A 23668-nucleotide genomic window follows, 5' to 3' on the forward strand; every position below is an offset into this window, starting at 1 on the left:
ATGAAGGTCAGTCGGAGGTAGAAAGTGAGGCAGGAGACGTAGGATCCCCTCGGACATTGCCTGTGTCCAGGAGATTTATAAAACAAGCACTGGCTGAAGCCTTACTGCCTCTGCGACAGGAAATATCAAGCCTCACGCAGGAAATTCAACATGTGGGCCACAGAGTGGAAACTCTGGAAACATCTCAGGCCGCTATGATTGAGCACAGTACAGCAATCACTCAGTCCCTTTCTATGTGCCAGTCACACATTAACACCCTCTACAACAACCTGGAAGACCAGGAAAACCGCGGACGTAGGAATAATCTGCGCTTTAGAGGGCTCCCAGAACACATTACAAATGAAGAAATCTCACCTGCGATCCTGTCCATTGCATCCTCACTTCTGGGCTGCGAAGATTCCTCAAACATCTTAATTGAAAGAGCCCACAGGGCTCTTAGGCCCAAACCAAAGGGTAATGAACCTCCAAGAGACATAATTTGTCGCTTCCTTAATTTTGCTGATAAAGAAAGAATCCTCTCTGCTGCAAGACAGGCGAAGAATGTTACCTATAGCAACATACCTATCTCAATATTCCAAGATTTAGCTCCTGTTACGCTCCAGAAGAGAAAGATCCTCAAGCCCCTTACTGATCTTCTCCGTGAAAAACGGATCCTTTACAGATGGACATTTCCATTTGGAATAGCATTCAATTATTCTGGGAAGTTCATCAGAGTCTCGTCTTATGAGGACCTGCAAGAATTCCTCTCATCCTCAGCTGTCCCTCCTCTGGATATAGCCTGCTGGGACACTGTATCAGATATCACCTCTCTTCCAGAATTGCCGAAAATAACACCTTGGGAAAGAGCAGGCACTCCTAAACAGCAAAGAGAAGAAACAGCCCCATGGCGCCAAAAAGAATTGCATGGTCCACCTCTTAGTAAATAAAGGACAGTCTGAGTCATTACCCTGATGATTCTTTCAAATGGGACCTCTTCTGTCCTCCTTCCTTCCTTCCCTCTTTCCTTTAATTCTCCTTATTCCCCTTTTATCATCCCTTATCTTTTCCACCTCCCTTCCTTCCCTCTTTCCCCCCCCCCCCCATTTTCCCTCCCTGTCAATTTACTATCCTAAAGGTCTTATCACCTAATTCCTCAAACTTCCCTTTGCAGGTCATCCTATATGGGGTTATAACCTCTTTTCCCCCCTCTCCTCCTCTTATTCTTCTGATTGATAAATATCACTTAGAACCTACATTATTGTTGGTTGCTCGTACGCAACCTTGTTTTAGTTGTTCCATGTTTAAACTTTTTCCTTTTCTTTTTCCTTTTTTTTTATTATTTCACAGTCAAGGTACACTGATAAGCTGTACAGATGTTCCTGGTAATGTAACATACTGCATCCTGACTCCTCTTGGGGCCGCCGATCATACCCATTTCTCCCTTTCTGATACCAAAAATCATAGCGAACCTCCCCCTTTTTCCCTTCCCTCCCATTTAATCCATCATGGTAGATTTTAAACTAGCATCCTTTAATGTGAAAGGATTAAGATCACCTTCTAAAAGATCTCAGATATTCTATCTCCTCTGGAAGGAGAAATACTCAATTATCTTCCTTCAAGAAACCCACTATAAACAGGGAAAATACCCTGATTCCTCCTATTCTAGATTCCCTGAATGGTATCACTCTGGTTCTGATGGGGCGGCCTCCAGGGGAGTCAGCATTGGCTTTAAGAAAAATTTCCCTTTTCAATACTCCTCTCACATTGCAGACTCGGAGGGAAGATATGTTATATTAAAGGGTCTTATTGGCCATAAAATGTTTACTTTAGTAAATATCTATGCCCCTAATCATGACCAAGTCCCTTGGCTCTTAGAAGTCCTTTCCACTGTAGAAAATGTTAGAGAGGGAACAGTTATTCTGGCTGGAGACCTAAATTTAGCTTTATTTCCAACCTTAGACACTTCGTCCAAAAAGTCTTCTACTTCAGGTAGACTTCTAAAAAAAATAAAGAGCAAGCTACATGATATGGGTTTGATTGATATATGGAGATGTATGAATCCAACAGGTATTGATTACACCTTTTATTCGGCTCCTTCTCATTCATACAGCAGAATTGACTACATATTTGTACCAAAAGACTTCCTGCACCAATCCTCTGACCCCCAGATTGGAAACATTACCATTTCTGATCACTCTCCAATTTTCTGTTCCTTCCACCCACAACCTGGATCTGGTAAGTTCTCCGGTTGGAGACTGATGAGTCCATATTGAGCGACCCTAGCCACGTAGCCTTTTTCACCTCTCTCTTAGAACAATACTTTAAATCTAATGACTCCCCTGAAATTTCATCACAGACATTATGGGATGCCCACAAAGCTTATATTCGTGGACACTTCATGAGCAAAAGTTCCCACTTAAAAAAATTAGCTGACAAATACTTTTCATCTCTTTTAGACCGTATCCACATTTTAGAAAACCTACATAAACAGTCATTGGATCCTCAACAACTCTCTGAGCTATCAGCTCTTAGATCTGAACTCAAAAACGTTTTAAATAAAAAATCAGCTAAGTATTATCTTTCCTCCCAACAAAAATTTTAAGCCCACGGCAATAAAGCCTCAAGATTCCGAATGAATCGTATAAAAAAAAGAAAAAATGCTAGATATGTAACCTCTATTAAATCCCCCTAAGGCCATCAACTCTACTCCCCTGAATCCTTTGCAGAACAATTCCGTCTTTTTTATAAAGACCTCTACAATTTACCACCCCCCTCTGACATTCAGCTTATCGCTGGATCACACCGTCACCCTAACTCTTTTTTAGACGCCCTCAAATTACCCTCTCTGACTTTGACCCAGAAGGTCGACCTTTCAAAGCCCTTCGACCTAGCGGAGCTTTCCAGGGCCCTAAAATCCTCTCCAAAAAATAAATGTCCCGGCCCTGATGGTCTCCCGACTGTTTATTATTCAACCTTCCATAACATACTTTCCCCTTATCTCCTCCGAGTCTGTAATCAAACTCTCCTAAACTTTCCTCTCTCCTCGGACATGACGAGAGCTGTGATCACGATCATCCCTAAGGAGGGAAAAGATCTTACTAAATGTGCCAACTTCCGTCCAATTTCACTCCTGAACATAGATTTGAAACTATTAGCAAAAATGTTAGCATCTAGAATACAACATATTCTTCCTGTCTTGATCCACCCCGACCAAGTAGGTTTTGTCAAAGGAAGGGAAGGAAAGGACAACACTACTAAGATTTTAAACGCCCTGTACTATGCCTCTAGTAAAAAACTGCCCTTGGTTCTCCTAGGTACCGACGCGGAAAAGGCATTTGACCGCATTGACTGGTCTTATATCAAACTTACGTTACAGAAATTTGGATTTCCTGATCCTTATATCCAAGCAATCTTTGCAATGTATACTAATGCTTCCGCGTCGGTCCTAGTGAATAACTATATCTCAAATAACTTTCAGATTAAAAATGGAACTCGCCAAGGTTGCCCCCTCTCACCCCTTATTTTTGTATTAGTTATGGAAACCCTTATGCAAGCACTTAGGCAGGAAGAATCCATCAAAGGGTTAAGGATTGGCTCTCAGGAATATAAACTAGCCGCTTTTGCGGAAGATCTCTTAATCTTAACCACGAATCCCAATACCTCCATGACCAATATACTCCTTACATTAGATGTCTTCAGCTCTTTTTCTAACTTTAAGGTCAATCCTCAAAAATCTCAGATTTTACATATTGGTTTACCCCCTACGTCTGTTAAAAAGCTTCAAACAAATTCCCCTTTTAATTGGAATACCCAATGTATAACTTATTTAGGTATTAAAATTAATGCCCACTTACCAGACCTTTTTCATTTGAACTATACCCCCCTTTTAAAATCTATAGCCGCTCAATTGGACTCTCTAGAAAAACATTTTCTCTCTTGGTTCGGAAGGAAAAATATGGTAATGTCATTGGTCATCCCAAGGCTTACTTACCTTCTCCAGGTCCTCCCTATCATGATTCCCCGTTCATTTTTCAGTAAATTAAATGCACTAATAAGACGGTTTTTGTGCGATAAGAAAAAAACAAGAATCTCTCTTCCCTCTCTCATCAGACCGAAACATCTAGGTGGTATAGGCCTTCCTGATCCCGAACTATACATGAAAGCTATACACCTCTGTAGAGTGATCGATTGGATACGTTCTCCTGCACATAAAATGTGTCTCCATATCGAAAACTCCAACTTTACCTCTTCTCTTAGATCCCTTTTGCTCTCAGACAAGCCACTAATTCCCCTTCCTCATATGACTAACCCTCTGATAAAGACTACTATCAAAATATGGAAGTGGTTTTCTTCCAATTATGATAACCAATCATCTTTATCCTCCCTCCTCCAAATCAGAGATTTATATTCACTTGCCCCTATAGAAGTAAAAGCCTCCATCCCCTCCAAACTTAGATCTTTATCTACTTTTATATCTAAGCTACTGGATAGTGATGGTTGTGTTCCTCCTGAAACCAATCTAGCCTCCATAAGCGGTATACAGCCCTCTAACTTTCTTGCTATTAAATATCTTAAAGACGAATTGCTCAGTTACTCCAAAACTACCCCCACGAACCATACCTCTGGATGGTTTGAAAACTTAATATCTGCTAATACTTACCCCCCAAAATTAATCTCCTTCCTGTACAAAAGACTTATTCAGCCTCACACGAGAGTTAAACCCTCATACATAGGATTATGGGAAAAATATTTGTGTAAACAATTTTCTGATAAGGAAATTAATGCATTGTTGATCACCCCTCATAGGTCCTCAAGGTGCGTCCGGGTACAGGAGAATGGTTACAAAATTTTGTCCAGATGGTACAGAACCCCTGATAAAATAACTCTCATGTACCCTAGCGTACCAGATTTGTGTTGGAGATGTAGTTCAAATAAAGGCACTTTCATCCACATTTGGTGGAACTGCCCTCCCCTATTAAGTTGGTGGGAACAGATATTCCGCGATAGCAACTCCATATGTGGTTCCTCGGCCCCATGCACGCCTGAAATCGCCCTTCTATCTCTAAACACATTCAAATATGATAAAAGTCACGGGCTACTCATACACCTTTTATCAGCTGCTCGCCTCCTAATTCCCACAAAATGGCGCTCTGATGAAATCCCCTCCATTGTCCAATGGACGAACAAGGTTGATCAAATTTATCGCCTTGAAGAATTATCTAACTGGGAGTTGAATACCAGAAAGAAATTCCTTTTGACCTGGTCGGCTTGGAAGAGATATAGAAACTTCTCCTAAATTGTCCTTTCCTAAATAAAAATGAGCTATTAACCTTTGGTCACTTGAGATATATGTCAACTTTACTGCTAATAACCTAGTGATTTCCTGTTATGCTAATACTCCCTTGAATTGGAACGTTGCTTACCTTCTCTGTACAACTATTACACTGATTGCTCATTTACCATTTCCTGCTGCGTCAGGATACAACATTTATTCCTTGTACTGTGATGTATTCCTTTTTTCCTTTTCTTTGTATTAAAAACTAAAAATCCCCAAAAAAAAAATTGGGCACATAGAGGTATGATTATAATATGGGGTCACTAGTAGACATTCTGCCCAGTATAAAATTTATTTTCCTGATGACAGTTCCTTTAAACCCCTCGAGTTAAAGATGTTTTTGTTTCAAATCTATTGCATCTTATGTGCTATAGCATTTTAGAGAATTTCAGACTGCCATTTTGCTGTACTTAAAATAATATTTTGTAGTTAAAATGCACTACAACTTATAAACCAAAATCAAGGCTATGATCAGTAGATGGTGTATTTGTTCCTAAAATGTCTATACTGTACGAACTGAATTTACCTATATTTTGTAAATACAATATTCATATCATTGGGACACTACAAAAAGTGCATACAATTCTGAACTCTAATACATTTTCACTCAATAATTTAACCCACTAATAATCATTTGAAAATATCATAAAATAGAGTATTGTAAAATTAGAGTGAGATATAGAAATTCAAGGATCCATTGGGACTGAATGCAGAAGAGCAGAACTTGCTCAGTCTGTCTCTCTCTTGAACTAAGGCCATCTGGTAGCTCTAATTAAGCTGGGTGATTTGGGACAGGCTGTCGTTATTCTTTAATGTTTCTCTTTTCTTTTTGCACAGGAGACATCTGCAATGTAATATTTTGTGGACAGCAAAAAAAAAAACAGTAAAGATCGAAAAGAATGTGTGTCAAATTGTTTATTTTTGTGCATAGCATAAGAAATGTGTCCCTGAAACGAACATGATTATCTCAGGGTGGAAATCTCTAGAATTATCTCAGCTTTTTTTTTTTTCCACACCAAGTTATTGTGATAAGGCCTCCTGCACACGGCCATTTTTTTTTCCGTTTACTGGCCGTTTTTTGCGTTCGTTATACGGTCCGTATACGGAACCATTCATTTCAATGGTTCCGCAAAAAAACTGGAATGTACTCCGCATGCATTCCGTTTCCGTATTTCCGTTTTTCCGTTCCGTTTTAACATAGAACATGTCCTATTATTGTCCGCAAATCACGTTCCGTGGCTCCATTCAAGTCAATGGGTCCACAAAAAAATCGGAACACATACGGAAATGCATCCGTATGTCTTCTGTTTCCGTTCCGTTTTTTGCTGAACCATCTATTGAAAATGTTATGCCCAGCCCAATTTTATCTATGTAATTACTGTATACTGTATATGCCATACGGAAAAACGGAACAGAAATGAAAACACAACGGAAACAAAAAACTGAACAACGTATCCATGAAAAACGGACTGCAAAACACTCAAAATGCCATACGGTCGTGTGCAATAGGCCTAAAGGTGAGGTACAATGTGTGATTTTTATACATATATATTTTTGATCTATTAGTATAGTGCAAAAATAAACAGAATACAGATGTAGCCGAGCTAAACTTGACTCTGATAACACATGGCACAGTGTTATCTTGTAACAAAAGCCATTGAAATCCATTGAAAAGTTAGTTATTTTTTCTTGCCATTCTTTACTTTAATGGGTTAACTATCCAGTTTAGCTCGGCTGCATCTGTACCTTTACAATGGGATCTTTGGTTGCAGAAAATAATTGTATAAGGCTTTGAGCATAATGTTGTGTCTGTAAGTTGACACTTGGAGTACATACAGCTTTTTGCCTACTTTTGGCATCATTATGGAAGTACTCCACCCCTGAATCAATACTTCTAGAGAAACCTAACTCCATAATATGGCATACAACATTCATGTGTATTCCATTATTTTGGGAAGCAAAGTGACCCAAAACAATTCTGAGGTGAAGATTAGTTATTTTTTACTTAGACGTTGATGGATCTTGAGGAAGAGGGTAAGAGTTTCCAGGACAGGGTCCTTTTACAGACCTTAAATTAAAGAGCAAAAGAACGCCGCCCCCCTTTAATTATGAGTGCATAGACATCTTTCTTCAGATGGTAATATCAGATCTGGAGAAACTCGAGCATATTCGGCCCGTTAAATATAATCTATCACGGGTAGAGGTATCGGCACTGCAGTCACTGGAACGGGACAAATCAATAATCATAAAGCCCTCGGATAAGGGATGGAATTTGGTGATCCTGGACCAGTCACTGTATTTACAGATGTGTATGGATTTGCTCGAAGATAGAGGGGGATATGGCACTCTATCCACTAACCCCACCATCAATTTTAAAGCTGATTTGAAGAACATATTAGATGAGGGTATCCGTAAAAAGGTAATATCATCTGCGGAGTATGATTTCCTCTTACCGATGTTTCCTTGCACAGATACATTTTATGGACTTCCCAAAGTCCATAAAGGGACTAGCCCATTGAAGGGTTGACCAATCATTTCAGGGGTGGACTCACTTAGTCAAAATAGTGGTGTCTATATTGATCGTGTCTTGAGTCAGTTCGTCGTGTCCCTACCTGCATATACTAGGGACATGATGGACTTTCTCAATAAGATCGACACCATCAATTTGGACCCCGGCTGTCTCCTTGCCAGCATTGACGTGGAGTCCCTTTACAGTTCTATACCTCATGATAAAGGGCTCCATGCGGTGGAATACTTCCTGAGGACTCGTGGGACACATTGCAGGGAACATAACATGTTTGTCCTTAGACTTCTGCAATTCGTACTGACCCATAATTATTTTTTATTTAATGGGCGGTTCTTCCACCAGCTCAGGGGGACGGCAATGGCGAGTCCCTGTGCCCCCTCATATGCCAACCTCTTCCTGGGCTGGTGGGAGGATACCCATATCTTTCCAGACCAGAACATGTGGTGGACAGACAAAATCTTGGTCTGGACACGTTATATAGACGACGTGTTTCTTGTCTGGAAAGGTGGGTCAGACGAATTCGACAGATTCATTGTCGAGCTCAATGTGAACAATATAGGTCTTCGATTTACATCAGAGATCGATCCAAGCACGATTGCCTTCCTGGATGTGCGTGTTACGATTTGCGGTGATAGATTATCCGCCAATATGTTTAGAAAGACGACCGCTACCAATTCCCTCTTGCACTGGGATAGTCACCATCCGGTCCCCCTCAAAAGAGGAATACCGAGGGGACAATATCTCCGTGCACGAAGAAATTGTTCGGATAATCAAGCTTTCTTCAAGGAAGCAAAGAAATTACAAACAAGATTTAGAGAAAGGGGCTACCCGCAGAAATATATAAATCAAGCCTTCAAACACGCAGTTATCCAGGATCGCACTAGTCTTTTGGTTCCGAAACAAAGAGACCTAGACAAGACACAATCACCCATCATCATTTCTACCTATGATTCAGCTAACCAAGATGTTATGAGGGTGCTTAATAGATATTGGCCCATACTACGAATGGACCAGGATCTGTCTGGCATTCTCACGGAGAAACCATGCGTCAGCTATAGGCGGGGTAAAAGTCTTAAGGACCACCTCGTCCACAGCTACTATGCCCAGGGCCGGATTAAGAGCATCATGGGCCTGGTGCTGAGGATTTTGCTGGGCCTTTTTATGGAACTGCACTCAGTGTCTTAATTACATATATATTTTATCGATACCATTAAAGTATTTTGTTCCTGCAACTATCCCTTCATTTGGCGTCTATCTTGGCAACATGGAGGGGGACCACGGGAGGGGGACCCTGAGGGTGGGGGCACCCTCAGGGCACTATAGTGTCAGGAAAACCGCTTTGTTTTCCTGACACTATAGTGATCATTTAACATTACTATGAAGATTACTGTTTTCTAGCTGCTGTGGACTGTGGACAACAGCAGCTAGAAACAGTAATTTTCATAGAGCTGTGTTATGATTTATGGACACAGCACTCAGCATGCTTAGCCAGTCAGATAGAAGGCTGGCTAAGCATGCTGAGAGCTGTGTCTAAATACCATAACACATTAAAGGGATTCTGTCACCAGGTTTCACCCCTGTCAGCTAAAAATATGCTGATGTTCAGGGCGTCTTCACGATTCCTAATGTGTGCTTATAAATGTTATCTGTGGGCTTATTTAGCTAAAAAACTGCTTTTACTAACCTGTCAGTCAAACAAATAAGGTGCCCAAGGGGATGTTAATGGATGCAAGGTGCCGGCCGCACCCGCCGCCGTTCGTGCCCAGCGCCGCCTTTCCAGACTTCTGCGCCGCCTCCTAATCCTCTGTGCCGCCTCTCGCTCTCCCTCCCTCCCTCCCCCTCCTCCTGCTGTAAGATATCGCGCATACAGGGGTTGAGCGTAGCGCCGGCGCATGCGCACTTCGCTGTAAGAAGCCAAATGGAGAAGTCCGCACGGGCGCATCAGGCAGAGCCCTGTGCGCAAGCGCGAGATCTTACAGCAGAAGGAGGGGGGGTAGGGAGAGCGAGAGGCGGCACAGAGGATTAGGCAGTGGCGCAGAAGTCCGGAAAGGCGGCGCTGGGCACGATCGGCGGTGGGTGCGGCCGGCACCTTGCATCCATTAACATCCCCTTGGGCACCTTATTTGTTTGACTGACAGGTTAGTAATAGCTGTTTTTTTTAGCTAAATAAGCCCACAGATGACATTTATAAGCCCACATTAGGAATCGTGAAGACGCCCTGAACATCAGCATATTTTTAGCTGACAGGGGTGAAACCTGGTGACAGAATCCCTTTAAAGAAATTACTGTTTCTAGCTGCTGTGGACTAGCAGCTAGAAACAGTAATTTCTTTAATGTGTTATGTTATTTAGACTGAGCTCTCAGCATGCTTAGCCAGTCAGTAATTTTCATAGTGCTGTTATGATTTATGGACACAGCTCTCAGCATGCTTAGCCAGGCTTCTATCTGGCTGTGCTTCTTGAGAGTCACAGTCCACAGGCTCAGAAACAGCCTGTGGACTGTGACTCTCAAGATGCAAAGCCAGATAGAAGGCTGGCTAAGCATGCTAAGAGCTGTGTCCATAAATCATAACAGCACTATGATTGCCCTCTCTTCCAACTGGATGAGTTTATCTGATACCTGCTCCAGAAGCTGCTGCTGTCTCGCGGGCTGGTGTGGCTGAGCGCTGTGGGCCGTGTGCTGGTCGAAACTGCTGAGCAGGTTGTACACAGCACAGCGTGCAGGAGGTATAACCGCGGGCGCACTGAGGTCATATCCGGCGGGCCGGCATTACAGGAACCGCACCAGCTGCTCTGACGTCCTGCTGTCGGATATCCTATGACGTATATCTGGCGGCAGGACGTCAGAGCAGCTGGTGCTGTTCCTGTAATGCCGTGGCCCGCCGGATATGACCTCAGTAGTGATGGGAAGTTCGGATCTTTCAGATGAATCGGTTCATGAATCGGATCTTCGGTTCACTTGCTGAGTCACTGACTGCTGAGCTGACTCGCAAGTGAACCGAAGACTCTAGGTGCCGGTGCGCATGCGCAGATGATATCCACTTGCTGCTGCTGACTCAGTCGGCTCTTCAGCTCTCTAATGAGTGAGTCAGGATCAGGAAGAGTGATTGATTATAGTGATAGTGAAGGGAAGCTGAGGCTGACGCCGGACAGGAGTCAGGAGCTGTCACTGTGGTGTGCATTGTTGTCTGTTGTGCATTGTTACCCACAGTGACAACAGTCTGACACTGACAGTAGTACAACCAACCAAGTGAAGTGAAATATGAATGCACAGGGAAAACTATGTGCTGAATTGATAACAGTATTACAGTAACACAGTCACTGGCTGATAATAAAATAGTCCCCACAGTCCCCACTTAACGGAATCCATAAAGGAGATGTGAACCCACCCTTAGTTATATAGCTACTGAACGAGATGCCTTTAACATATATATCTCCTGAGAAGCCAATTTGATCCTAAAGGGTTAATTCAACCTGTAATCTAAACTCTGTGTCATCTGTCACTTCTCTTATCTCTCTGCTCCTGTCCCTTAATCTTATCACTGCTGCAACGAGAGCATCAGCTGAGGACAGCCTCAGTGAAACCTGTTCTAGACTCTGACTCACGGCTCTTTTACCTCAAAGAATCGAATGAGTCTCTAACTAATCAGATCTTTAGATTCTTTTAACCTGAGACGCATTCGATTCATTTCTATTCTTAGACTCCCTGTACTACTCCGACGACTCAGAGCTGCTAGTGCTTGCCTTGCCTCAGGTCTGATTGGTTGGTGGGCGGGGAGGGGAGGGGCTGGCAGAAGCAGCTTCCACTCTAGGATCATATTACGCTCCTCCCGAGTCCCTCCCTCAGGCTCCCTGCTGCCAGCGTGAGGTGAGCGTCTCTGCAGTGTCTGTGTGCTATGTGACACTGCGCTGTGTACAACAGAGGACTTTTAGCGCGGGCCGCTCCCGACGGCCTTTTGGCTGGCGGATGGGCCTATTTTATGGTAGGGGCCTGGAGCTGCAGCTCCATCAGCCCCTACGTTAATCCGGCCCTGACTATTCCCCCGTCAAGAGGGAGGGTACCTGGCTGGACCGCAAGCCGCTAGGCATGTTTAGATGCGGAGCGTGCAAGGCATGCAAATACATATCCACCGCTAAAACAATAACATGCACAGCCACTAGACAGTCATTTGATAACAGGGCCTTCTGTAACTGTCGCAGTAAAGGGGCCATTTACATCTGTCAATGTCCTTGTCCAAAGGACTACATAGGGAAAACGATAAGAGAGCTACGTAGGAGAGTATGTGAGCATGTTAACGATGTCATTAATAAAAAGGCCACACCAGTAGCTTCTCATATCAATGATGTACATGGGGGGGACCCTTTATGACTCAAATTCTCTGTGTTAGAATTGGTACCACCATCTCCTAGAGGTGGGAATTGGGACAATAAGATACTGCAAAAGGAGTGCATGTGGATCCATAGATTCAAATCACAGGCGCCTCTGGGTATCAATGAAAGGTTGACATTTACCTGTTTCCTCTGAGCTGTGGCCTGGTTCGAGATATCCCTATCCTTCCCTAAAAGCCGAGCCTCTAGTGATTGTATATAGTGTACGAAAATTAGACCACATGCGTAAAGCATGAAATATTATGTTATATCATTGTTTGACATTGGTGACTCAATATCAGGTCACTGTCCTGAGATTGACCACGTACTGCGGTTATTTCTTTTGTGAAAGTATATATATCAGGATTGAGTGTAACTATGCTGTAACGTTTCTGAGACCTTTTATTATGGTGCACCTCTTTGGCTTTTATATAATTACCGACATGGTAGATTAATTATGCCTTATAATTATTGTATCTGCGTCTGTTCCACCAATAGGATTTTTTCTATACCCTATCCCTTTATAAATCTCTTCCTGGGGATGATGTATGAGGCATTAATATATATGCCTGTGATAGGTATGTCCTGATCTATATTGATGAGAAGTGAGGGCAAACCCACTACAGTTTATTGCATAATCATAGGTACGATATAACTCACTATAAAGCTTTCCCACTTAGATTTGGTTACAACTAACCAATTTGGCTACTGTGCTGTAAATGGGGATGCAAGCACCGTGTGGAACGCATCAATATATCACAGGACCACACATGCAGGAACCAGGAAGAGATTTAGCGATTGGAGGCCGCGATTTGGAATGCATGTGCGTTCCAGAGACCGGAAGGACAGCGCAGCATTGACTGTGCTAGTCTGCTGTGTGAATAACCGGAACATCCGCCCTGTGGAACGCATATGCGTTCCAACAACAGGAAGTGACATTAACCAGGAAGCCAGTTAGACTACCAATAGAGCTACAGGGCGCCAAGTGGCAGCACTTTAAATACAGCTGCAGCATCAGTAATAAATTGCCTACCAGGGGGAACATGAACACAGGGAAGGACTCCAGCATGTAAGTTAAATATACCTTGTAATTAGAACCACAAGTCTCTGGACTACTTAGCTCTTATTCAGCATGAGCACTATTTGTGACTATGACTTTTGATTTTAGTGTCGGTCTCACTAGGACTCCATGATAGGGGGACAACAGGAATAATATCTTGCTGGGATCTTCCCTACCACCTAAACTGTGAGTCGGCACTGATCATTGTACTTATGCATATCTGGATGATAAACATCAAACTGACTTGGGTATATGATTATTTTCTGCCCCATAGGATGCGGAATATACTGTCTACCTCTGAAGGAGTCCACTGCAGGCACGATCATCAAAATGTGCACATAACTAGCCGGATATGATGCTACCAAGCATATCTACTGGCCTGATTATGTTCCCCCCTAATCAATTTATGTAGAGCGATTATCTCACTTTATATGTGCTACCTGGCTCTATGCTGGTGTATATTTTGTAGCACTTTTTCTATGTGACCTGGCTTGATGCCAGTATCTGTATGGTTGCATTTTCTTTGTATAGACTAATGTTGTATTATACCTCCTGATGATCCCATAGCACTTTATATGGGGGAAACGCGTTGAGGTAGTTAAGGTGTATGACCATCTAGTCAACTCTGACCAATTGTATTTTTGTATATGTCTGTACCACTTTATTGTTGTTTTTTATTTTATTTATTTATTTATTTTTCTTTCTTTTTGCATCCAGTTGATATATATATATACAGTACAGACCAAAAGTTTGGACACACCTTCTCATTCAAAGAGTTTTCTTTATTTTCATTACTATGAAAATTGTAGATTCACACTGAAGGCATCAAAACTATGAATTAACACATGTGGAATTATATACATAACAAACAAGTGTGAAACAACTGAAAATATGTCATATTCTAGGTTCTTCAAAGTAGCCACCTTTTGCTTTGATTACTGCTTTGCACACTCTTGGCATTCTCTTGATGAGCTTCAAGAGGTAGTCCCCTGAAATGGTTTTCACTTCACAGGTGTGCCCTGTCAGGTTTAATAAGTGGGATTTCTTGCCTTATAAATGGGGTTGGGACCATCAGTGGCGTTGAGGAGAAGTCAGGTGGATACACAGCTGATAGTCCTACTGAATAGACTGTTAGAATTTGTATTATGGCAAGAAAAAAGCAGCTAAGTAAAGAAAAACGAGTGGCCATCATTACTTTAAGAAATGAAGGTCGGTCAGTCAGCCTAAAAATGGGAAAACTTTGAAAGTAAGGGCTATTTGACCATGAAGGAGAGTGATGGGGTGCTGCGCCAGATGACCTGGCCTCCACAGTGACCGGACCTGAACCCAATCGAAATGGTTTGGGGTGAGCTGGACGGCAGAGTGAAGGCAAAAGGGCCAACAAGTGCTAAGCATCTCTGGGAACTCCTTCAAGACTGTTGGAAGACCATTTCAGGGGACTACCTCTTGACTGACCTTCATTTCTTAAAGTAATGATGGCCACTCGTTTTTCTTTACTTAGCTGCTTTTTTCTTGCCATAATACAAATTCTAACTGTCTATTCAGTAGGACTATCAGCTGTGTATCCACCTGACTTCTCCTCAACGCAACTGATGGTCCCAACCCCATTTATAAGGCAATAAATCCCACTTATTAAACCTGACAGGACACACCTGTGAAGTGAAAACCATTTCAGGGGACTACCTCTTGAAGCTCATCAAGAGAATGCCAAGAGTGTGCAAAGCAGTAATCAAAGCAAAAGGTGGCTACTTTGAAGAACCTAGAATATGACATATTTTCAGTTGTTTCACACTTGTTTGTTATGTATATAATTCCACATGTGTTAATTCATAGTTTTGATGCCTTCATAGTCATGAAAATAAAGAAAACTCTTTGAATGAGAAGGTGTGTCCAAACTTTTGGTCTGTACTGTATATATATATATATATATATATATATTAATGATTTATATCCTCACCTCATATCTTGGTAAACTAGGAACATCCCTGCTGCACCCCCATAGGGACCTGTGAGGGGTAGGAGTTTAGGTACGTGGACAGGGGGCCTCCACCATCAGGAGCTCTCCCTGGGCTGAGGTTATAGGATAGGGGTAGTTATAGGGACAAATATCCCCGCACCCCAGGTTACCAAGTACACTGGATGTGATTATAGGATACACTATATTATTTACATTATAATAAGTGGACCCAAACGGGATCCCTTTTAAGGTATACCAATAAAACTGTTATTTTAGGGGTTACTTTATATGCTGGAATTGTTTACAACTATTTACCCCACTATATATTTATGTATATTGACATTGCTGGAATTTAATTTTTTACTTAATTTACCCTGCATGTAAATAACATATTTTTAGATTTTGGATGTGAGGTGGTGAGTTTATCTTCTTTTTTCTTTTATATGTGAGAAATGGATTAACATTTTTAAAGTTTTAACATGTTTGATTTTTTTAATATTCAAATAACTTTATTTAACAGATTTTTTATTTTTCTTTCAGTTCTCTTAGGGGACATGAACCTGAAATCATTTGATCACTTGTACTATTGACAGCAATACAGAAGCATTGCCATGAATAGCAATTTTACAGGAAACACCTTGGAGGCAGGGTGTAATGGAATTGGTAGCATAGCATATCCACAGCTGACATAGCAATCCCGCAATTGCATCACAGGGACCAATCGGAGGAAACAGAGAACCTCTTATCTAGCCACTCAGATACCACAGATGATATTGACTAAGTAATCTGAGGGGGTTAAACAACTTGGACCAACCACCAGAGGTGGTTTGGCCACAGACCTTACAGGGTAATTTCCCAGTGGGACGATGCCCAGGGGGTCGCCTGAGCCCTTCTCACGGCCGGCCAGTGAATGTTTTTGGGGATGTATTTCGTGCTGTTGGCCTCAGTATTTTGCAATGCACTATGGTATTTGGTTCTGCTGGGGTGGTATAATGTGCCACAATATGGTATTGCTGGCTCACCTACTTATGTTGGCCCTGCCTTCTATAAATTTGGACCAGACAACAACAAGGGGCAACTTTTAGTATTTTTTCCAGGGACACTTTAATTTCCCAGTCTGCCCCTGATGACCACTACAGGTAGGTGTGAGTACAAAAAAGGTTAAATGGAAGATGATAGAATAGAGTAGCAGTCGATTTAAAAAAAATAAAAAAAAGTTAATGTCACCATATATCAATTTTGTGTCAATCGAAAATTTTGGTGGTATTATTGAAGTTTGGTGACACATTTATCTAATTTGGCACACTACAGTATTTGTTACATTTGTTCACATTTATTTTTGAAAAGATGTGATTTTTTTTTTGGTGACTCCCTGCTAGTAAGGATGTGATTTATTTATTTATTTTTGTAAAAAAAATATATTACATTTCATAAATATGGTCTATTTGCTTAACATGAACCATACAGTGGCACATGTGACACACAAACTGTAATTCAAGTGTGGCACAGACAATTCACAAATCAAGTGCACACTTTATAAACCATTACTTCTACTAACATGCACCAAGAGTTTGGTTCACAAAGCTTGTTACATGTGGGACAGTGCCTGGAATTTCTAAACTCAAATTCAATACAAATGAAAATATGGGGAGTTGATTTATCATGAGGGTAATATTTTAAGTCAGTTTTGCACAGAGATTATTAAGTTTGGTACATCTTTAAACCATTTTGTCTAGAAAAGCTATTCAAGTTTTTGACAACCCTAATGGGCTATTTGAGGCTTTTTTTGCAGCTTTTTAAAAAGTTGCAGTGCTAAATTTCAAATGGCATTATTTAACAGCTAACCACATTTACTTTCCTCCCCACTTTACAAAACTGGAACAAGTGGTATACATGAAAGTAGCTCATTTGTGGTCTGTATGTAACTTGACTTGAACAACATGAACAACAAGAATGATGGGTTTAAATTTGACATTTTAAAGACTGATCGGTACCTGTCCACACAGACCAAAGGCTGTATGCAGTGGCATAGGGTGGACTGCCAGCGCCTGGGGCAAGCAAGTATTGAGCCCCCCCAACCTGTGCACACATCCCTTTTTACAGATAATGTAGTAGATGTCACCTGTAGTGATGAGCAGCAGGGGCAATATTGGAATTTGTTAAATTTCGTGAATATTTTGGCGAATATTTATGAATTTGAGAATTTGTGATTATTTTCTCGATTGCAAAAATCAGCAATGTAATATGCGCATATTGCGTGTGCAATACAGACGTGGGTCACTGTTGCTACATTTTTCAAGCTGCTAGAAGTTTCCTGAGACTGGAGAAAATGGTTAGCAAGGCAGAACAATACAATAGCTTTATATGCAGATAGAGTGCTGCAATTTATTTGCGATTGCGCGAATCGGCACTAATGATCCAAATATTTTTGCGCAATACTTGCAACTTCACATTTTAGCAGGTCTGACTACATATTAGTGATTGGTGCACAAGTATTGTTGTGAACTTGTGACATCACAGCACTATGTATGCATGTATGTATGGACAGCAGAACCTATCAGCTACACTATATCAGGATATAACCTACACTGACTATCTCCCACTAACTATCTGTATTATATATATAAGCTTTCTAACTATCTATCTATTGAAGTGTGAACAGCACAGAGCAGAGCAATGACACTGCTGTCTCTCTCAGAACTCTATAAAACTACAGAAAATGGCTGCTGGGGAGGTTCTTATATAGTAAGGGGTAGAAAACTTTCCTATTGGTTGCTAGGGATGTTGCTAAGCTCAGACAAAGACATTGCAGCCTTCTCATTGGTCCACAAGCAAGATGGGAGGTTACTGCTGAAAAAATATCTAGAATATTTGAGAATACGAATATATATAGCATGTCACAACCAGACAGCTGAGAAGCTCTGACAGGAGCCGTTCAGATCCTCCCCCTTGAGTTTCTTTGTTTTGGTTTCTGTTCCTCACCTCGTTAGGCTATCTCAGCTGTCATGCAGTCAGACTCATTACCTCCCTTTAAATTCTTCCCCATAAGGTAGTAGGGTGCGGCTGATACAACTTCCTGGTATGTGTGTGCATGCTGTCCTCAGCTCCCAGCTCCCAGTTCCCAGTCGTCTGCAGATAAGTTCTGTTTATGTATTTATGATTTTCTGTTGTCTGGATTCAGGTGACCCTGACTCCCTCCGTGTCTGTGTAGGGAGCCGGTGGTCGTGTCCCCTCACTATTGTAGGGCCTTTAGGTTAAGATAGCCGAGGTACGTGGATATGCGCCCATTCACCTTTGGAGTGGTCGCATAGGCTGAGCAATAAGGGAGAGCGGCAGGTCGATTGCAGGGGTCTCCCTTTTTGTTCCTTAGTTGTGGATCCAGTGAGTCATCGTTTGTATTTGTATCATGTTGTTTCCTGTACACCATCCGTGACATTATCAGCCGCCAAAACCGTCTCAAGCATGGATCCGGTTACACTTTTGGCTGAACGCTTTCAGGGTCTTTCTTTGGAGGTAGCTGATCTCCGTAAGACTTTTTCTCAGTTTCAAGTGACCGGTTCAGCTTGCGTTCATGGAGTTTGTGCTGAGCCTAAGATTTCGCTCCCGGATACGTTTTCCGGGGGTAGTGAGAATTTTGTACGTTTTAGAGAGGCTTGCAAACTCCATTTTCGCCTTCTTCCCCATTCTTCCGGTGATGAAGAACGAAGGGTGGGCATCATTATATCGCTGCTCAGAGGTAATGCTCAGTCCTGGGCCTTTTCGCTGCCGGAGGGGGCACGGCCCCTCCGTTCAGTGGATGAATTCTTTTTAGCTCTGGGTCAGATATATGATGATCCGGATCGTATTGCTCTGGCTGAGTCTAGACTACGTCTGTTATGCCAGGGTAAACAATCCGCAGAGATATACTGCTCAGAATTTCGGAGATGGGCAGCAGATACGGGTTGGAATGATGCTGCACTCCGAAGTCAATTTTGCTATGGTCTTTCTGAGGGATTGAGAGATGCATTTGCCTTTCATGAAAGACCTACCTCCTTGAATTCTGCTATTTCTCAGGCTGTTCGTATTGACAGGCGTCTTAGAGAAAGAGCAGAGATCTCTCCTTCTTGTCATGCTCAGTCCCGGGACAGTGCAGCGGTGTCATTCTGTGCACAGGGGTCTCAGTCGCTGTCAGCCCCTTCTGAGCAGGAGCCCATGCAGCTGGGGTTGATTGCCTCTGACAATAGAAGATTCAGCCCGCAGGGGAGGGTTTGTTTTTGTTGTGGAGGTATAAATCATCTGGCAAATGTTTGTCCCTCTAGGAGATTCAGGCAGTTTTCTGGGAGTAATAAAGAGACAAAAAGGAAGAAATCTTTTAAGAATATTCCGTCTGTTACTATTGGCAGGGTTGAGGCGGAAATTGAAGATTTTTCTTTTGCTTGTAGTTCCCGTTTTGTCCTGCCTGCTAGGGTGGCGCTAGAGAGCAAGAGCATTTTTTGTGAGATTTTTGTGGATAGTGGAGCAGCTGTCAACCTCATTGATAACCAATTTGCAATAACTCATGGTTTCCAGGTATGCACTTTGGGAAAAGATATTCCTGTTTTTTCTATTGATTCAGCTCCACTTTCTCAGAAATCATTAAAGGGCATAGTTCACAATCTCCGTTTAATTGTGAATGATGCTCATGTTGAGGATGTGTCATGTTTCGTCCTTAGCGGTTTGCCTACTCCTCTAGTGTTGGGGCTACCCTGGCTCACTAAACATAACCCCACCATTGATTGGCAAGCGAGGCAAATAAATGGTTGGAGTAACTTTTGCAGAGAGAATTGCCTCATAACATCTATTTCTGAGGTTTCTACTAAAACTGTACCACCTTTCCTCTCTGAATTTTTGGATGTTTTCTCTGAGAGTGGAGTTCAGGGTTTACCTCCGCACAGGGAGTATGATTGCCCTATTGATCTCATCCCAGGTGCCAAGCTGCCTAAATCTCGTTTATACAATCTTTCCCAACCTGAGAGGGTCGCGATGCGTGCTTATATCTCTGAGAGTCTGAGAAAAGGACACATACGACCCTCAAAGTCACCTGTTGCCGCTGGTTTTTTCTTTGTTAAGAAAAAAGATGGTTCTTTAAGACCTTGTCTGGATTTCAGGGAGCTGAACAGTATCACTATTCGTGATCCGTATCCGCTTCCTCTAATCCCGGATTTGTTTAACCAGGTTGTTGGGGCGAAAGTCTTTTCCAAATTAGACCTAAGAGGGGCATACAACCTGGTTAGGGTCAGAGAAGGAGACGAATGGAAGACGGCTTTCAATACCCCTGAGGGCCATTTTGAGAATTTAGTTATGCCTTTTGGTTTGATGAATGCCCCAGCCGTTTTTCAGCATTTCGTCAACAGCATTTTTTATCATTTAATGGGAAAATTTGTATTAGTGTATTTGGATGACATTTTGATTTTTTCTCCTGATTTCAAGACTCATAAGGAACACTTATGTCAGGTCTTACTCATCCTGCGGGAGAATAAATTATACGCGAAACTGGAAAAATGTGTTTTTGCGGTTCCAGAGATCCAATTTCTGGGGTTTCTTGTCTCCGCTTCTGGTTTTCGCATGGACCCCGAGAAGGTTCGCGCTGTACTTGAGTGGGAGCTTCCTGAGAATCAGAAGGCGCTGATGCGTTTTTTGGGCTTTGCTAATTATTACAGGAAATGTATTTTGAATTATTCCTCTGTTGTTAAACCACTTACGGATATGACCAGAAAGGGGGTAGATTTTTCTTCCTGGTCGGGAGAGGCGCGTAAGGCCTTTTCTAATATCAAGGAGAGTTTTGCTTCCGCTCCCATCCTAGTACAACCTGATGTTTCGTTACCCTTCATAGTTGAGGTTGATGCTTCTGAGGTAGGGGTGGGTGCGGTCTTGTCTCAGGGTTCCTCTCCTGCCAAATGGCAACCGTGAGCCTTTTTCTCAAAGAAGCTCTCCTCCGCAGAGAGAAATTATGATGTGGGAGATAGGGAATTGTTGGCCATCAAGTTGGCTTTTGAGGAATGGCGCCATTGGCTAGAGGGAGCCAGACACCCTATTACCGTGTTTACTGACCATAAAAATCTGGCCTACTTGGAGTCAGCCAAGCGTCTGAACCCGAGACAGGCCAGATGGTCTTTGTTCTTTTCAAGGTTTAATTTTGTTGTTACGTTCCGCCCTGGGGTTAAGAATGTGAAGGCAGATGCCCTGTCACGTTGTTTCCCGGGAGGTGGGAATTTTGAAGACCCGGGTCCCATTTTAGCTGAAGGTGTGGTGGTCTCTGCTCTTTTTCCTGAATTGGAGGCAGAGGTGCAGGCAGCCCAGTCAGAAGCTCCTGATCTTTGTCCTCCTGGGAGGTTGTTTGTGCCTCTCGCTTTGAGACACAAGATTTTTAAAGAACACCACGATACGGTCCTTGCTGGGCACCCGGGGACAAGAGCCACACTGGATCTCATTGCTCGGAGATTCTGGTGGCCTGCGCTTCGTAAGTCGGTTGAGGGTTTTGTGGCAGCTTGCGAGACTTGCGCTCGTGCCAAGGTCCCTCATTCACGGCCATCAGGTCCTCTCCTTCCTTTGCCCATTCCTTCCCGTCCTTGGACACATCTGTCCATGGACTTCATAACGGACTTGCCTCGTTCCTCGGGGAAGTCTGTGATTCTGGTGGTGGTGGACCGTTTTAGCAAAATGGTGCATTTTATCCCTTTTCCTGGTTTGCCCAATGCTAAGACGCTGGCGCAGGCATTTGTTGACCACATTGTCAAATTGCATGGGATTCCTTCAGACATAGTCTCTGATAGGGGCACGCAGTTTGTTTCCAGATTCTGGAAGGCTTTCTGTTCTCGCTTGGGGGTTCGCTTGTCATTCTCTTCTGCTTTCCATCCGCAGTCGAATGGCCAGACAGAGCGTGTCAATCAGAATCTGGAGACATATCTGCGCTGTTTTGTGGCGGAGAATCAGGAGGATTGGTGTTCTTTTTTGTCCCTTGCTGAGTTTGCTTTAAATAACCGTCGTCAGGAGTCCTCTGATAAGTCACCATTTTTTGGTGCATATGGGTTTCATCCGCAGTTTGGGACTTTCTCTGGAGAGGGCTCTTCTGGTTTGCCTGATGAGGACAGATTCTCCTCGTCTTTGTCATCTATTTGGCAAAAGATTCAGGATAATCTAAAGAACATGAGTGAGAGATATAAGCGTGTGGCGGATAAGAGACGTGTGCCTGGTCCGGACCTGAATGTTGATGATTTGGTGTGGCTGTCTACCAAGAATATCAAATTGAAGGTTCCCTCCTGGAAGTTGGGTCCTAGGTTTATTGGGCCTTACAAGATCCTCTCTGTCATCAATCCTGTTGCCTACCGTCTTGATCTTCCTCAGACTTGGAAGATCCATAATGTTTTTCATAAGTCCTTATTGAAACCTTATGTTCAACCTATTGTACCCTCGCCTTTGCCTCCTCCTCCGATTATTGTTGATGGAAATCTTGAATTTCAGGTCTCTAGGATTGTGGATTCTCGTCTTGTCCGCGGTTCCCTCCAGTACCTCGTTCATTGGGAGGGTTATGGTCCTGAGGAGAGGATGTGGGTCCCAGTGACGGACATTAAGGCCTCTCGCCTCATCAGGGCTTTCCATAGGTCCCATCCTGTGAAGGTGGGCCCTGAGTGTCCGGAGTCCACTCCTAGAGGGAGGGGTACTGTCACAACCAGACAGCTGAGAAGCTCTGACAGGAGCCGTTCAGATCCTCCCCCTTGAGTTTCTTTGTTTTGGTTTCTGTTCCTCACCTCGTTAGGCTATCTCAGCTGTCATGCAGTCAGATTCATTACCTCCCTTTAAATTCTTCCCCATAAGGTAGTAGGGTGCGGCTGATACAACTTCCTGGTATGTGTGTGCATGCTGTCCTCAGCTCCCAGCTCCCAGTTCCCAGTCGTCTGCAGATAAGTTCTGTTTATGTATTTATGATTTTCTGTTGTCTGGATTCAGGTGACCCTGACTCCCTCCGTGTCTGTGTAGGGAGCCGGTGGTCGTGTCCCCTCACTATTGTAGGGCCTTTAGGTTAAGATAGCCGAGGTACGTGGATATGCGCCCATTCACCTTTGGAGTGGTCGCATAGGCTGAGCAATAAGGGAGAGCGGCAGGTCGATTGCAGGGGTCTCCCTTTTTGTTCCTTAGTTGTGGATCCAGTGAGTCATCGTTTGTATTTGTATCATGTTGTTTCCTGTACACCATCCGTGACATAGCACTATAGTCTAAATCTTTGCAAATTCTCGAAATGGCGATATTCGCGATTAAAATTCGCGATTCGAATATTCGTGCCCAACACTAGTGATACAGATGGTGTAGTAGATGGGTGGGAGACCCTAGAAATCAGAACACACACAGTGTGACCTGAAGTCTGGGGCCAGGCTGCTGCAGTGTGGGCCAAATTCTCAATCCACCCCCCCAACCGTAAAATAGATAT

At 42.9% G+C, this 23668-nt stretch overlaps 1 long non-coding RNA gene across 1 annotated transcript; it reads left to right on the top strand.

The window, feature by feature from the left end:
• Positions 1-2138: 2138 nt before the first annotated feature.
• Positions 2139-23468, top strand: LOC120995785. The gene is made up of 4 exons (XR_005777669.1): positions 2139-2214; positions 6092-6095; positions 11892-11898; positions 23456-23468. It is a non-coding gene; the product is annotated as an uncharacterized LOC120995785 (long non-coding RNA).
• The last annotated feature ends 200 nt before the right edge of the window (positions 23469-23668 follow it).

This window comes from Bufo bufo, chromosome 3 (assembly GCF_905171765.1).
Source record: "Bufo bufo chromosome 3, aBufBuf1.1, whole genome shotgun sequence".
NCBI lineage: Eukaryota > Metazoa > Chordata > Amphibia > Anura > Bufonidae > Bufo > Bufo bufo.